The 14,994-nt window shown below is 35.3% G+C and overlaps 1 protein-coding gene across 1 annotated transcript in view; it reads left to right on the forward strand.

The window, feature by feature from the left end:
* PLXDC2 (plexin domain containing 2) overlaps window positions 1-14,994 on the forward strand; it is a 416,593-nt gene that overhangs the window by 320,283 nt on the left and 81,316 nt on the right. The window lies entirely within an intron of this gene.

Genomic DNA, 14,994 nt, shown 5'->3' on the forward strand with positions numbered 1-14,994 from the left:
CTTTCTTCTCAAGTGCTCATGGAACATTCTCCAGGATACATCATATCCTGGGTCACAAATCAAGCCTTGGTAAATTTAAGAAAATTGAAATCATATCAAGTATCTTTTCCAACCACAACTCTCTGAGACTAGATATCATGTACAGGAAAAAAACTGTAAAAACTACAAACACATGGAGGCTAAACAATACACTACTAAATAACCAAGAGATCACTGAAGAAATCAAAGAGGAAATCAAAAAATACCTACAAACAAATGACAATGAAAACACGATGACCCCAAACCTATGGGATGCAGGAAAAGCAGTTCTAAGAGGGAAGTTTATAGCAATACAATCCTACCTCAAGAAACAAGAAACATCTCAAATAAACACCTAAAGCAGTTAGAGAAAGAAGAACAAAAAAACCCCAAAGTTAGCAGAAGGAAAGAAATCATAAAGATCAGATCAGAAATAAATGAAAAAGAAATGAAGGAAACGATAGCAAAGATCAATAAAACTAAAAGCTGGTTCTTTGAGAAGATAAACAAAATTGATAAACCACTAAGCAGACTCACCAAGAAAAAAAAAGGAGAAGACTCAAATCAATACAATTGAAATTCTGTTGGAAACAAAACTACAGACCAATATCACTGATGAACATAGATGCAAAAATCCTCAACAAAATACTAGCAAACAGAATCCAACAGCACATTAAAAGGATCATACAGCATGGTCAAGTGCGGCTTATCCCAGGAATGCAAGGATTCTTCAATATACACAAATCAATCAATGTGATAAACCATACTAACAAATTGAAGGAGAAAAGCCATATGATCATCTCAATAGATGCAGAAAAAGCTTTTGACAAAATTCAACACCAATTTATGATAAAAACCCTGCAGAAAGTAGGCATAGAGGGAACTTACCTCAACATAATAAAGGCCATGTATGACAAACCCACAGCCAACATCGTTCTCAATGGTGAAGAATTGAAATCATTTCCACTAAGATCAGGAACAAAACAAGGTTGCCTACTCTTACCACTATTTTTCAACATAGTTTTGGAAGTTTTGGCCACAGCAATCAGAGAAGAAAAAGAAATAAAAGGAATCCAAATCAGAAAAGCAGAAGTAAAGCTGGCACTGTTTGCACATGACATGATACTATACATAGAGAATCCTAAAGATGCTACCAGAAAACTACTAGAGCTATTCAATGAATCTGGTAAAGTTGCAGGATACAAAATTAATGCACAGAAATCTCTTGCATTCCCATACACCAATGATGAAAAATCGGAAAGAGATATTAAGGAAACACTCCCATTTACCATTACAACAAAAAGAATAAAATACCTAGGAATAAACCTACCTAAGGAGACAAAAGACATGTATGCAGAAAACTATAAGACAGTGATGAAAGAAATTAAAGATGATAACAACAGATGGAGAGATATACCATGTTCTTGGATAGGAAGAATCAACATTATGAAAATGTCTGTACTACCCAAAGCAATCTACAGATTCAGTGCAATCCCTATCAAAGTACGACTGTCATTTTTCACAGAGCTAGAACAAAAAATTTCACAATTTGTATGGAAAGAAAAAAGATCCCGAATAGCCAAAGCAATCTTGAGAAAGAAAAATTGAGCTGGAGGAATCAGGCTCCTGGACTTCAGACTCTACTACAAACCTACAGTAATCAGCATGATACTGGCACAAAAACAGAAATATATATCAGTGGAACAGGATAGAAAGCCCAGAGATAAACCCACGCACATATGGTCGTCTTACCTTTGATAAAGGAGGCAAGAATATACAATGGAGAAAAGACAGTCTCTTCAATAGGTGTTGCTGGGAGAACTGGACAACTACATGTAAAAGAATGAAATTAGAACACTCCCTAACACCATACACAAAAATAAACTCAAGTGGATTAGAGACCAAAATGTAAGGCCATGCACTATAAAACTCTTAGAGAAAAACATAGGCAGAACACTCCATGATATAAATCACAGCAAGATCCTTTTTGACCCACCTCCTAGAGAAATGGAAAAAAAAATAAACAAATGGGACCTAATGAAACTTAAAAGCTTTTGCACAGCAAAGGAAACCATAAACAAGATGAAAAGACAACGCTCAGAATGGGAGAAAATCTTTGCAAACGAAGAAACTGACAAAGAATTAATCTCCAAAATTTACAAGCAGCTCATGCAACTCAATATCAAGAAACAAACAACCCAATCCAAAAATGGGCAGAAGACCTAAATAGACATTTCTCCAAAGAAGATATACAGACTTCCAACAAACACATGAAAGAATGCTCAACATCATTAATCATTAGAGAAATGCAAATCAAAACTACAATGAGGTATCGCCTCACACTGGTCAGAATGGCCATCATCAAAAAATCTACAAACAATAGATGCTGGAGAGGGTGTGGAGAAAAGGGTACCTTCTTGCTCTGTTGGTGGGAATGTAAATTGATACAGTCACTATGGAGAATAGTATGGAGGTTCCTTAAAAAGCTAAAAATAGAACTACCATACGACCCAGCAATCCACTCCTGGGCATATACCCTGAGAAAACCATAATTCAAAAAGAGTCATGTACCGCAATGTTCATTGCAGCTCTATTTACAACAGCCAGGACATGGAAGCAACCTAAATATCCATCAACAGATGAATGGATAAAGAAGATGGGGCACATACATACAATGGAATATTACTCAGCCATAAAAAGAAACGAAACTGAGTTATTTGTAGTGAGGTGGATGGACCTAGTGACTGTCATACAGAGTGAAGTAAGTCAGAAAGAGAAAAATAAATACCATATGCTAACACATATATCTGTAATCTAAAAAAAAAAAAAAAAAAAAAGGTTCTGAAGAACCTAGGGGCAGGACAGGAATAAAGACTCAGATGTAGAGAATGGACTTGAGGACACGGGGAGGGGGAAGGGTAAGCTGGGACGAAGTGAGAGAGTGGCATGGACATATATACACTACCAAATGTAAATAGATAGCTAGTGGGAAGCAGCCGCATAGCACAGCGTGATCAGCTCGGTGCTTTGTGTCCACCTAGAGGTGTGGGATAGGGAGGGTGGGAGGGTGACACAAGAGGGAGGGGATATGGGGATATATGTGTATATATAGCTGATTCACTTTGTTATAAAGCAGAAACTAACACACCATTGTAAAGCAATTATTCTCCAATAAAGATGTTAAAAAAATAAAATAAAAATTTTTGAAGGATACGTGGTTGGAGAGATGAAGGGAAAAATAAATTCTAGGGTTGGAATTTCTCTATTAGGCTTTTATGCCTACTCTTAGCACATGTGGTCTTGCTAAGAATGTTCACACACTGGATGAGCAATCCAAAGCAAATGTCCCTCCCCTTGCCTACTTTAGGGGGTTTATTAGCATATTTACACTAACCTCTACTGAAAACTTATCTGAATAATTTGTTTTAAAAGATACATATAAAGTTTTGTTTAATAATAATCGAGGTTATATTCGTGCAAAGTGCATAACTGGCAAGCTAGAGTCCCCATGAAAAAAGTAAAAACTGTGAATTGGAGAAAGTAATAAAAATAGCACATAGGTAGAATTCTCAAGGGAAAAAAAGACGTGTGCATTATCTGTTAAGATTTCATGCAGCAAAAATGGCATATAAAGAGTTTAGTTCAGGGGCTTCCCTGGTGGCGCAGTGGTTGAGAGTCCAGGTTCGTGCCCCGGGTTGAGATGCGGGTTCGTGCCCTGGTCCGGGAAGATCCCACATGCCGCGGAGCAGCTGGGCCCGTGAGCCATGGCCGCTGAGCCTGCGCGTCCGGAGCCTGTGCTCCGCAACGGGAGAGGCCACAACAGTGAGAGGCCCGCATACCGCAAGAAAAAAAAAGAAGAGTTTATTTCATATCGGAGAGTTAGTCCTGTATTGCTTTCTGCGTGTGTTTTCTACTCATATATCAGAAGATGGAGCTGAAATGGACCTATATTCTCAGTCTATGACAAAAGAGAATAATCCTTTATGTTATATTTCAGAGGAAGGGGCATAAAATACCTCAGAGACTTAAATTTTTGTATGCAAGCATAAACCTAGATTGTCTAAAATAAAGTGAACATGGTAGGAGATAAATATACTAGAAACCTTGACTAGAAAGACTTACGGAAGTTGAGCACAGAATTTGTAACTAGAAATGTCTGTGAAGTATAAGGATCAGGGCATTATGGGCACAATTAAGGATTATGCCCTAAATGCCATATGCCCAGTTTTCTCACCACAGGTCTGCTTTAGGCCTATGGTCCCTATGCCCTATTTCTTTCTCTCTCAAAAGTGTAGTGGTTCGCCCTATAAGTTAATTATATGGTCACCCTACCTAACACCATTATGGAAATCCTTGCTATTGTCTAAGCTTTAACTGCATTTGTGTGTTCAGGACCTAAGGCATAGCTAGAATTCCTAGGTTAAGTTCAATTATTCTCCATAAAGGAATTCCTCTGACAGAGATCACAAGAGCCACAGGCCTGAAGTATTTACTATCTGGCCATTTACAAGAAGAGTTTGCCAGACAAATGGAAAACATATAACAAATATGTTGATTAATCAGAAGAAAAAGTAAAATATGTATTCACAATAAATTATTTTGGAAGAAAATATTGACTGTCTGGTTTTGAAGGGTTTAATGAAGTAAACAGTGACACTGGGATAAATGAGGTGATTCTAATAGTTACCACCTAAGGAAATGACAAACAGCAAATGAAGGACCAGGTCAAATGAATATAATAGTGTTTGAAAATGAATAATAAAGAAGATTTTGAGAATGTTGAATTAATGGGTCTTCTGAACTATCAACATGAAGATTCAGGTCTAGATATCCATTCTCCTTATGCTTATATAGCTTTTGCTATAAATATTTTTTTCGATCTGGGTTAAAGGGGTGCTCTGGAATACTAAGTCAGTTTCATTAAAAGCAAATCTGAAGAAAAATCTACACATCCAAGAATGCTTCTGTAAACATAAGGCGACACTAACTGTATTTTATGAAGCAGAAAATTGCTTCACACCCAAATTCTTAAAATCCTTCTTTTTGCTGCCTTTAATGGGACATAGAACATTTGTACACATGAGCTGCATAAAACTCTAATAGAATTAGCATTTAGTAATTTGATATTTTATATGCCTGACAAATCTGATATAGAATAAAGGAAGGAAGCAGAACACTCTTTTATGACCAGAATCATTTCTTTTTTTTTTTTTTTTTTTTTTTTTTTTTTGCGGTACGCGGGCCTCTCACTGTTGTGGCCTCTCCCGTTGTGGAGCACAGGCTCCGGACGCGCAGGCTCAGCCACTATGGCTTACGGGCCCAGCCGCTCCGCGGCATGTGGGATCTTCCCGGACCAGGGCATGAACCCGTGTCCCCTGCATCGGCAGGCAGACTCTCAACGACTGCGCCACCAGGAAAGCCCCAGTATCATTTCTTAAAGTGGAAAGAATTTATTAATACATTGTTGGTAATCTACATAAGGACCTGGGCTTGGTATAGTCTTAGAAACAGACCCTTCCAGGTGAGTTCAAAGATTTATAATGAAGAAAAAAGAATAAAAATTTTAAAAGAAATCAAAGCTTTATGTATACTAAAAGCCACTACAAAATTATACTTATTATTTTTTTAAGCATTGATATTACAATCTAGACTTCAAGTGGCAAATTGAACTCAAATGTAGATAGATGGGATATATTTCAAAATACTTAAACATGCAGTTTTAAAATAATAAGGAAATCATCTTATGTAACATTACAGCAAAGTCTAGAAATCTTGGAAGTGTTTCCACCGAAATCAATTTACTTCTACTTGGAATAATCACTCTTAAGACTTTAGAAGATAAAGCTGAGTTTCCCGTGAGCCGAAGATATGCATGGAGAAATATGTTCCTTGAGCAAATAAATTGATGAAATGGAGCAATGACTATTTTCAAGTTTGAATGATTAATGTAAACAAATATGGACTGCCACACATGTATGAGAGATACTCTAATTTAACCTGGATCTTAGAAAAGTTATCTCACAAGTATAATATCTCTTGAAGGAAATAGAAGTGCACTATCAGAAATCATTAAGCAAATATCTTTTAAAAGACAGTGTTCTGCTGGTCATTATAAGATTCACTCAGGTATTATTGTCTGGTATTAAAATGCCTTAAATTACATCTTCTAGGGACATACAGAGAGAAAAAGTTGCTTCTCGGAGTGCCCTGTCAAAGTTATATTACCATATTTTAAATGAGCTCATAGTACTTGTCTAAAAGATTTAATTACATTGTAAAATATAATGATAACAAGCCTAGATTAATTAATGGGATGAGGTATACAAATGATTTAATAAAACGGTTTTCAAACTTTTTCTTCTTAAGCAGGAGAAACATTTTTGAAAAGCAGAAACTTCAAATACAAAACAGATAAAATTATATCTTATAGCGGGTTCATAGCCAGGCCCTCCCATCTCCTCCTCACTCGCTACAGCAGTCATTGAAGGCCTCTGCCAAACTAAACCCTGAACTCCGGACAGAGCTTAAAAATCCGTGATTAAGGGCTTCCCTGGTGGCGCAGTGGTTGAGAGTCCGCCTGCCGATGCAGGGGACGCGGGTTCGTGCCCCGGTCCAGGAGGATCCCACATGCTGCGGAGCGGCTGGGCCCGTGAGCCATGGCCGCTGAGCCTGCGCGTCTGGAGCCTGTGCTCCGCAACGAGAGAGGCCACAACAGTGAGAGGCCCACGTAACAAAAAAAAAAAAAAAAAAAAAAAAAAATCCGTGATTAATACAGGTTTTCCTAGTTTAAAATACTAATCTTCCTATTTCACCCATTCTTTCTACAGATCATTTGCGAGGACCCAAATGCGCTGTGATTAGAAACACTCTATCTCTTAAGGAATGGTGGCAGAGGCAGAGAGGAGGGGGAGAGAGAGATTGATTTGTCTGGGACGGTTTACTGGTTCCCGTTCCTGGAGAGATGATGACAGATGTCACTTTTATTCCCTTATAGTACTTTCCCAAATGGTAAACGAGGATAAAGAAAAGTTCATCCTATGGTTCTCTGAGAAACTAGAAATACCATCTTATCTGTTTCTCTATAAATCTCAGCATTCCAAGTAAAATTCTGAAACTTTTTATAGTAAAAAAAAATTAAATTGGGATAGAGACCTTTCTTTGATGAGATAGATAATCATCTCCTCGAAGGGATTTCTGGTTCCTTACCCAAGCCCGACTTTGCTATCTTGGCAGAACAGAGGTGAGTTGATTCATGCAACATTGATGTTCCTGAGGAAGACAGACAGCTCTGAAAGACCAGGAGCCATTAATCTCTGAGCACCATGGAATAAAAATTTACTGGCAGAAGGATAGCATTTTACAGAGGCATGGCACACCTAAACCTGCAAGACTTTATGTTCCTTTTCCGGAGCCAACAGCAAAGTAAAAGTGACTGCTCTTTCTGTCCACTTCTATGCATTTGAAAGTGCCATTTAAGTATAATATTTGGTCTGAAATCAAGAAGTTTTAAGAAAGGGTGTCAAAAATCAGAATCCGGAAATGTCCAGGGGTTTTATTTATAACTGGGTGTTTGCTTCAATGGCTCACAGCCATGAGGAAGAATTTTTTTTTTCTTTCCCTGAGGGCTCAACTCTCACTTCTGTTCTACCAAAATAGCAAAGTTGAATGCTGGGCAAGGAATTTTTAGATTCTGGAAGAATTCATTCATCAAAAAGAAAAGATTTGTCCTCTTTGTTTTATATACCTAATTTTTGTGGCTAAAGAAGCTGGGTCAGTGCTTGAAGGATATTTTATAGATTTTCAGTTATATCAGTAACTGGTTAGGTTACAATATGTTTTTTTCCCAATAGGCATTTTTCGACCTGTGCTAGGTGCTATGAATGGTAATAAAGCATAAAATAACGTATTTATTGAGCACTCACTATGTCAGACACTGGAAGGGTACTTCACCTATATTATCTCATTTAATCCTCACCCAGTGAAGGTAGATTTTACAATCTCCAATTTACAGAAACTGAATCTCCAACAATAACTCGCCATAGATCTCACTCTGTAATCTCCAGTAATAACTTGGAGGTGGATCACATCAATCAATGGCAGAGTCAAGACCTGAACCTAATTTTATGTTTGCAATTCTGAAGCTTATGCTCTTTCCACTAAATAATGCAGCCTCAATTTTTTGCAGTAGTCAAATGGGAATAAGTGTAAGGAATACTGCCAGATTCGGGTGAGAATTACATAACTGACAGTTATTGAACACATGTCAACTACGACATGATCGAATGACGTCAATAACCTCCACTTCCTTCCTTTTCTTTTCCTCATTATACCCATAGTAAGTGAGATGATGTTTTGTTTTGTTTTTCCCTGGCAGTGCCCCAATAGCATGTTGAAATTATTAATCAAGTTAATTATTCATTTAAGTCTAGAGACTCCATTGCTCTTGGTGCCCAAATTCAGAAAGGGAGTTGAGTGTGGCAAGGGGAGTTCTCTTTTCTAATGTGACACAATGTGCTGTGCTCCCAGATTCTTCAGAATGTGCTAGAATGCTGCCCAAATACAGGACTCCAGAAGTTGCACACTTAGGTGGGAAAAGACCATTGTTTTTTAAATGGAATACTCACTTTACACAAATATTCTAAAAGCTACAAAAATGATTAATTTTGCTGTTAGGAATAATTACCAATAAATATAATCTTCCTTTTTCTAAGATAAAAACTATGTAATATCTTATTCATGTGTATATAATTTGAAGAAACAAAATGAACTATCTATTTAATTGTCATAGTCTGCCTTCAATTACCATACCTCAGCCTCAGATTACCACATATGTTCTTTGAAGAATTATGGTGTTTCTAAAGGAGTTGAAATCTTTCATAAATAAGAAGCCAAACTGTTAAAATGTGTTCGCAGCCAGATTCTGGCAAGTTGCCAAAGCCATATTTAAGATCAGTCAGTGAAGGAATATCTTACTCATACGGTTGGGATAACAAGTTTGATTTTAAATGGTAATAGCCTTTGGTAAACTGAAGACTTTGCATTCATCTCTAAGTGTATAACTTTTAACATATAGTAAATGTTCTGTTCTCAAGCTGGGCACTGTAATCTTGATTGGAGGTTGCACTTGGGAGAAGGATAGTCCTCCATGAGAGGACCCTTCCCTGGGAGCACAGCCTGGGTTAAGTCTCATAGAAGAGGTGAGTCAGATGGAATGGTAAAAGGGGCTTCAATAAAACAGAAGGCAAGCAAACTAAGTATGTTAGAAATTTGAAAAGGAGTTGGTAGAAAGCAAATGAAAATGCTGAGTCTTTGTTGTTGTTTGTGTCTCAGTTTCACCTAAGCCCCAGCGGCTACCCTCTTCTGGAAATCCCAGAGCAGATCATTTCTTAAGCTGACTATATTGACAGATGGCTCAATGACCAGAGATGTCTGGTTTCGTCTGGTGATATATACGAATCCCAGTGTCTCAAAAAGCGGAATACCTGCAATTTTTGTCTTTTTAGTAGCTTATGATTTCCACCCTACTCAAAAAGTTTACCCACTTATCTCGGAACATTAAACCCTAAGGTATCCCTTGGGTTCTGGCTGACTTTGTCATTGTAGTATTGAAGTCATTAGCTTTTCAGCTTTCCAACATCATAACAAATATTACTTTGTATCTCTAATGAGGGTTGTTATAAGTCTCAGCAGTTCAGTAATTCTTCCAAAGTCTGCTGTGGCTGCCTTGTTTTTGCCACTTAATCAAGCTATGAGTTGACTTATTTTACTTTACGTTCATACAAGGAAGATGAGAGGCAGGAAGCTGTTAATGATTTGATTATTTTGCCAAAGCTTCACCTTCTTGGGTTCTAACTTTGCCTCTTCAAACTGTACAGTACGCTGCTGATTAGAAGTAGTGAGAGTAGCCATTTTGTCTTGTTTCTAATTTTAGGAGAAAAACATTCAGTCTTTCATCGTTATGTAGGATGTTAGCTATAGATTATTCATAGAGATACTGCATTATAGTTAACAAAGTCAAACTAATTAAAACATGGCCAAATAATGAATTTACTCCATGAATACAAACATGGTTTGGTTTAAAGAAATCTATTAATGCCATTTATAGCACTGGTATTGAAAATCATTTAGTCATCTTGATAGATGGGAATATATTTAATAAAATCCAACATTTTTTTCTAAGTAAAAATGTTAGCAGACTGAAATCAAAATATGCATATTAACATGATAACAAATATTATTTCAAACAGTGCAAAAAATATACTAAACATTAATGCCCCAGAGACATTCCCATTAAAATAAGGAAGAAGGCATGGGTGTGATTCCCACTATTATGTACCAGAATTCTATAACTCTGGTTAACACACAGAGAAAAGAAACAAATAAGAGACATGACTATTGGAAAGGAGAAGCAAAGTTATTATTTGTAAGTAAAGGAGTCAGATACAAAATACACAGAAGTCAATAGCTTTCCATGTCAGAAATAACCATTTAGAAAATGCAATGGTTAAAGCTCCTTAACAGTAGCAAAAATAGATAAAATAGTTACTAACAAACTTAATGATGTGTAGGTTCCATGTAAAGAAAATAATGAAAGTTTGATGAGGCACCTGAATAAACATATTAATGGATGGGAAGCTAGAATATATTAAGATGTCAATTATTTCCACATCAATTCCATCAATAACATTATTATTTGGACATCAGACTATAATTATAAAAATCACAGGGAAGAATAAAGAGTGAGACAACTCAAGAAAAAATTGTAAAATAGGTTCAATGAAGGCAGACTTAAACTAAGTTTAGATAAATCATTAGATAAAACTGTAATAATGAAATCATTATAGGAATTGTACAAGAAGAAACAAGGCCATTGATGGAAGATTATACAATTTCAGAAATAGACCTTAGCATATGAGTTTATTATGTGATTAAACATGCAATTCCAAACGATGGATAAAGATCTCTTGTTCAAGGATGGCTAAGAGATCCTGGGACTCTTAGCCATCAATCTGAATAAAATTTGTCTCTTTAGATTTGGTTATAGCATCATGCCATATACCACAATAAATTTAGAGTAGATTAAAGAATTGAAAGCAAAGGATGAAATAATGAACTAACTAGGAGAGATTATGGCAAATTTTACTTAATGCCAATGTAACGGAGGCCTCTCTGAGCAAAAGGCAAAGAAAGGAATCTTGAAGAAAATGTTGAAAAACTTCACAGTGTAAAGATACAAACCACTGTATGGCAAAAAAAAAAATCATTTTGAATTGAATGGCAAATTACAGACAGATGATATTTAACAGAAATTTAATGCCTTATTTTATAGACACACTATAAAAAAAGAATAGCCCAATTGAATAAAATGAGTAAAAGAAATGAATATACACTCAAAGATATAGACAGACATACGAATTGTCAATAAACATGGTTTAACATTTCACCTCACCTGTAATAAAGAAATGCTAATTAAAGCATGACTGTCACTTTTAATCCATCAAGTTGCAAAAAGAATGGTGGTATGTATTTTTATAAGGTTTAAAATAACATACATGTTATTTTATGCTCATATAAAAGTTGAATAATTTTTTCCAGTTTTATTGAGAAATAAAAGACATACATCACCAAATAATTTTAAGGCTTCCAGCATGATAGTTTGATTTACATATATTGTGAAATGTTTACCACAGTAGGTTAAGCTAACATCCATCTTCTCATATAGATACAAAAAAAGGAAAGATAAAAAGGAAAAAAATTTTCTTTTATGATAGCTCACAGAATTTACTCTTTTAACAACTTTCCTATATAGCATGCAATAAAATTTTTATCAAGCCATATAATGAAGTATATGCTGTCATTAAAAATTAACTCTCAAGGGATATTTATGGACATGGAAAAATGCCCAGATTATCATATTAACTGTAGAAAAGTGTTATCACATGTTATGATTCCAATATGATTAATACATAAGTATATATAATTATATGTTAAATAAAGATTGGTTGGAAAATAAAACTAACTGTATCTTAGCGTTGGGATATTACCTACTTTAATTTCTGTTTTTATACTTTTCTGTAATTTTCTATTAAAATGATTGTTTTACAAACCAGGCAATACTATTTAAAGCATAAATATGATTAAAATTTTAAACTATTAGGATAGTATTATTCAAACTGAGGGTTGCAATTCAGGAGGGTCATGCTATCAATTACCCAGTGGGTTGCAACCAGCATTTTTGTTAATGAAATAGAATGGAATACAAATATCTCTGTGCTTTATTTGTATGTTTAGAGAAAAAAAAAGAAACATCACAATAAATATTTAGTTTCAGCATACACAAACACACAACCATACACACATAACCAGATATATAAATGTCTAAACACTTGATGTTAACTATGTTTCTTGATATGGTTTATTTCAAAAAGTTTGAGAAACTACATTGGAGTAATCTGGTTTTTGATAGAATTGGAAGATTTCTGAAATTGCATACTTCATATTGCTAATGCAGTCACATCCCCTTCATGCAGGTGAATCAGCACAAAGCTGGAAGTCGTTGAGGAATTCAGATTTAACTATTTCATCTACTGCTGGTTTTTAAAAAATAACAACCACAATGTCCAAACATCAGGCTTAAACTTGTAAATACAGAGATTATATGATGCTCTGTAATGAAGGATTATTTAAGTCAATACACAGCCAAACTTGCATCATTTAAAATTCCCTGAGCCATATTTCAGTATCCACTAGCAGCACGTAAAAGTTAGGTAGAACAGAGATAACAATTGAATTTTACTGTGAGATTAGTATTGCAACAAGTCAGTCCGAGTCTTTTGAATCAAATAGCTTTTAACTGTTTCCATATGGGTGAATACTTCATTCTCTTGCCCCTTCTAAGTAGTATTTTAAGAAACTTTTTAATGTAGCTATAAAATAAGTACTCAGATATCTAATAATCTGGGTAGAGTCAGCATCTCCCTGATTAAAACATGCTGAAAGTTCACAGCACCAGCCCATTACTAATTATTTGGCCCTAAAATGAGTTTACTGGATTGTCCAGTGTATAACTGACTGTTTTTATGCATCACTATTTCATGGCATATCTAAGTCTACTTTTATATGTCCTTCATTCCCTTAAAGTATTAACAGTGCATAAATGAGGATATTTTGCCAACATCAGTAATGCCTTTTAATCATAATGATTTTTGAAAAGATCAGCTTACTTCCAGATAAGCCTAAAGAATGTAGCTTCATTCCCAGCATCAATTCTTTCCTACCTTACACACTCCAAAACTGAAAACAGACTTGTAATCAGGAGGTGACACTCAGAGGAAGAAAGAACTCCAGCATGGAAAGCCAATTACAAAAATGTTTTTCCTTTTTGAAAATATTTTTCATTGAAAGATAGGGGAAATAAAAACCAAAAAGTTAAAAAATATCTTTTTAACCAATAGTTCGGAAGGAAAGAGAAATAAGATGTGAATTTTTTTAATGAGATAAAAGAATTGGAAGGATAAAAGACCCTGGTGTTATACTTTTAAAGACATACTAGGGCTGCTCTAGATTCTAGAAATCTAAAGAAAATTAAGCCTTTATTTTATAAAACCTGCAGCTCTGCAAGATGCCACAGCTGTAAAATGACAAGGTTCTGGATATCAGATATCAGATGATTTGACCCCAGTTTTCCATCCAAAACTCATCTCCAAAGCAAAGTTCCTGCGTTCTGCAGATAACTATTCTTGTTGGCATTGGATTATGATTCTGAGCTACAAGTAATATCAAGAGCTTTTACTAAAAGAAAACATGCTGCATACCCTTGCATATTATAATGATGTGAAATTTCATAATTTGTCCTATAGTACTGTCTCTGTAATAGATTACTGTGTGCTTAAATTCACCTGTCATTCCCAGAGCTCTTTGTACTGAGTGGTTCAGGCATGAAAATTCTGAAAAACTTTAAGCTCAAGTTTCTTGATTTTAGGAGAAGTGTTTCTAGCAGTAAAATCATCCGTCTCATGCCTGAGGCCAATTAGGAACAAGCATGCCCCATATGGGAAATGAGATATGATATTTTTCTAATATTCTATTGATAATAATGATGATTGTAATCAGCATTGTAAATTTTATGACCTACCTTTCCAATGACATTTTTTCGGTATTTCAAAACAAATTGATTTTGCCATATCTTACGCTCCAGACTCACGGTAAGATAAATGTTATTAGTTAGTTATAATCACAGATGTTTATCATTATACTTGTTTCTCTTCTAAAATACTTCATTTTTTAAGCATTTTCCATTTTTTTGATGCTGGAGGATCATTTTTCACACTTTTGCAGACGATGGCAAGAAAACTTACTAAATATGCAATTGATTTTTCCATTAAGATAGCATGCCAATAAGTACACCCAAGGCTGCATGGACCATTTAAATCATCAGACACTTCGATGAGGTATTCTAGTCTTCAGAATTTTAAAGATCTTTATTTTTAGATAACAGGTCAGGAAACTACAGCAAGTGGGCCAAATTGGACCCACTTCCTGGCTTTGTAAATAAAGTTTTATTGAAATGCAGCCACACCCATTTTTTTATGCATTTGTCTGTGGCTGCTTTTGAGCTACAACCGCAGAGGTGAGCAGTTAGGATAGAAACTATATAGCCTACAAAGTCTAAAGTATTTACTACCTTGTTCTTTACAAAAAACATGCTGACCCCCGATCTCCAAACTAATTCCTAACTGGGTCTCGGGATTCTGTGAAGTTTTTCTCCTAAATTTTCTTTTGTAGATGTTTCATCTCACTGGTGAAATGACACATGTTCAATTGTGTAGAAAGACATGGACTTCATTTTTAATGCTTGTGTATGTATTTTAACATTTACTCTATTTTCTTCATCTGTATATATTACCTTTGCAAAATAAGTTTTATTTCTAAAACCCTTTCCACAAAACAGGTAAGTTAGAGATGTGACAAGATTTA

Source organism: Aethalodelphis obliquidens, unplaced genomic scaffold (genome assembly GCF_003676395.1).
Source record: "Aethalodelphis obliquidens isolate GAN/ISIS:26980383/991018 unplaced genomic scaffold, ASM367639v1 scaffold23, whole genome shotgun sequence".
Lineage (NCBI taxonomy): Eukaryota > Metazoa > Chordata > Mammalia > Artiodactyla > Delphinidae > Aethalodelphis > Aethalodelphis obliquidens.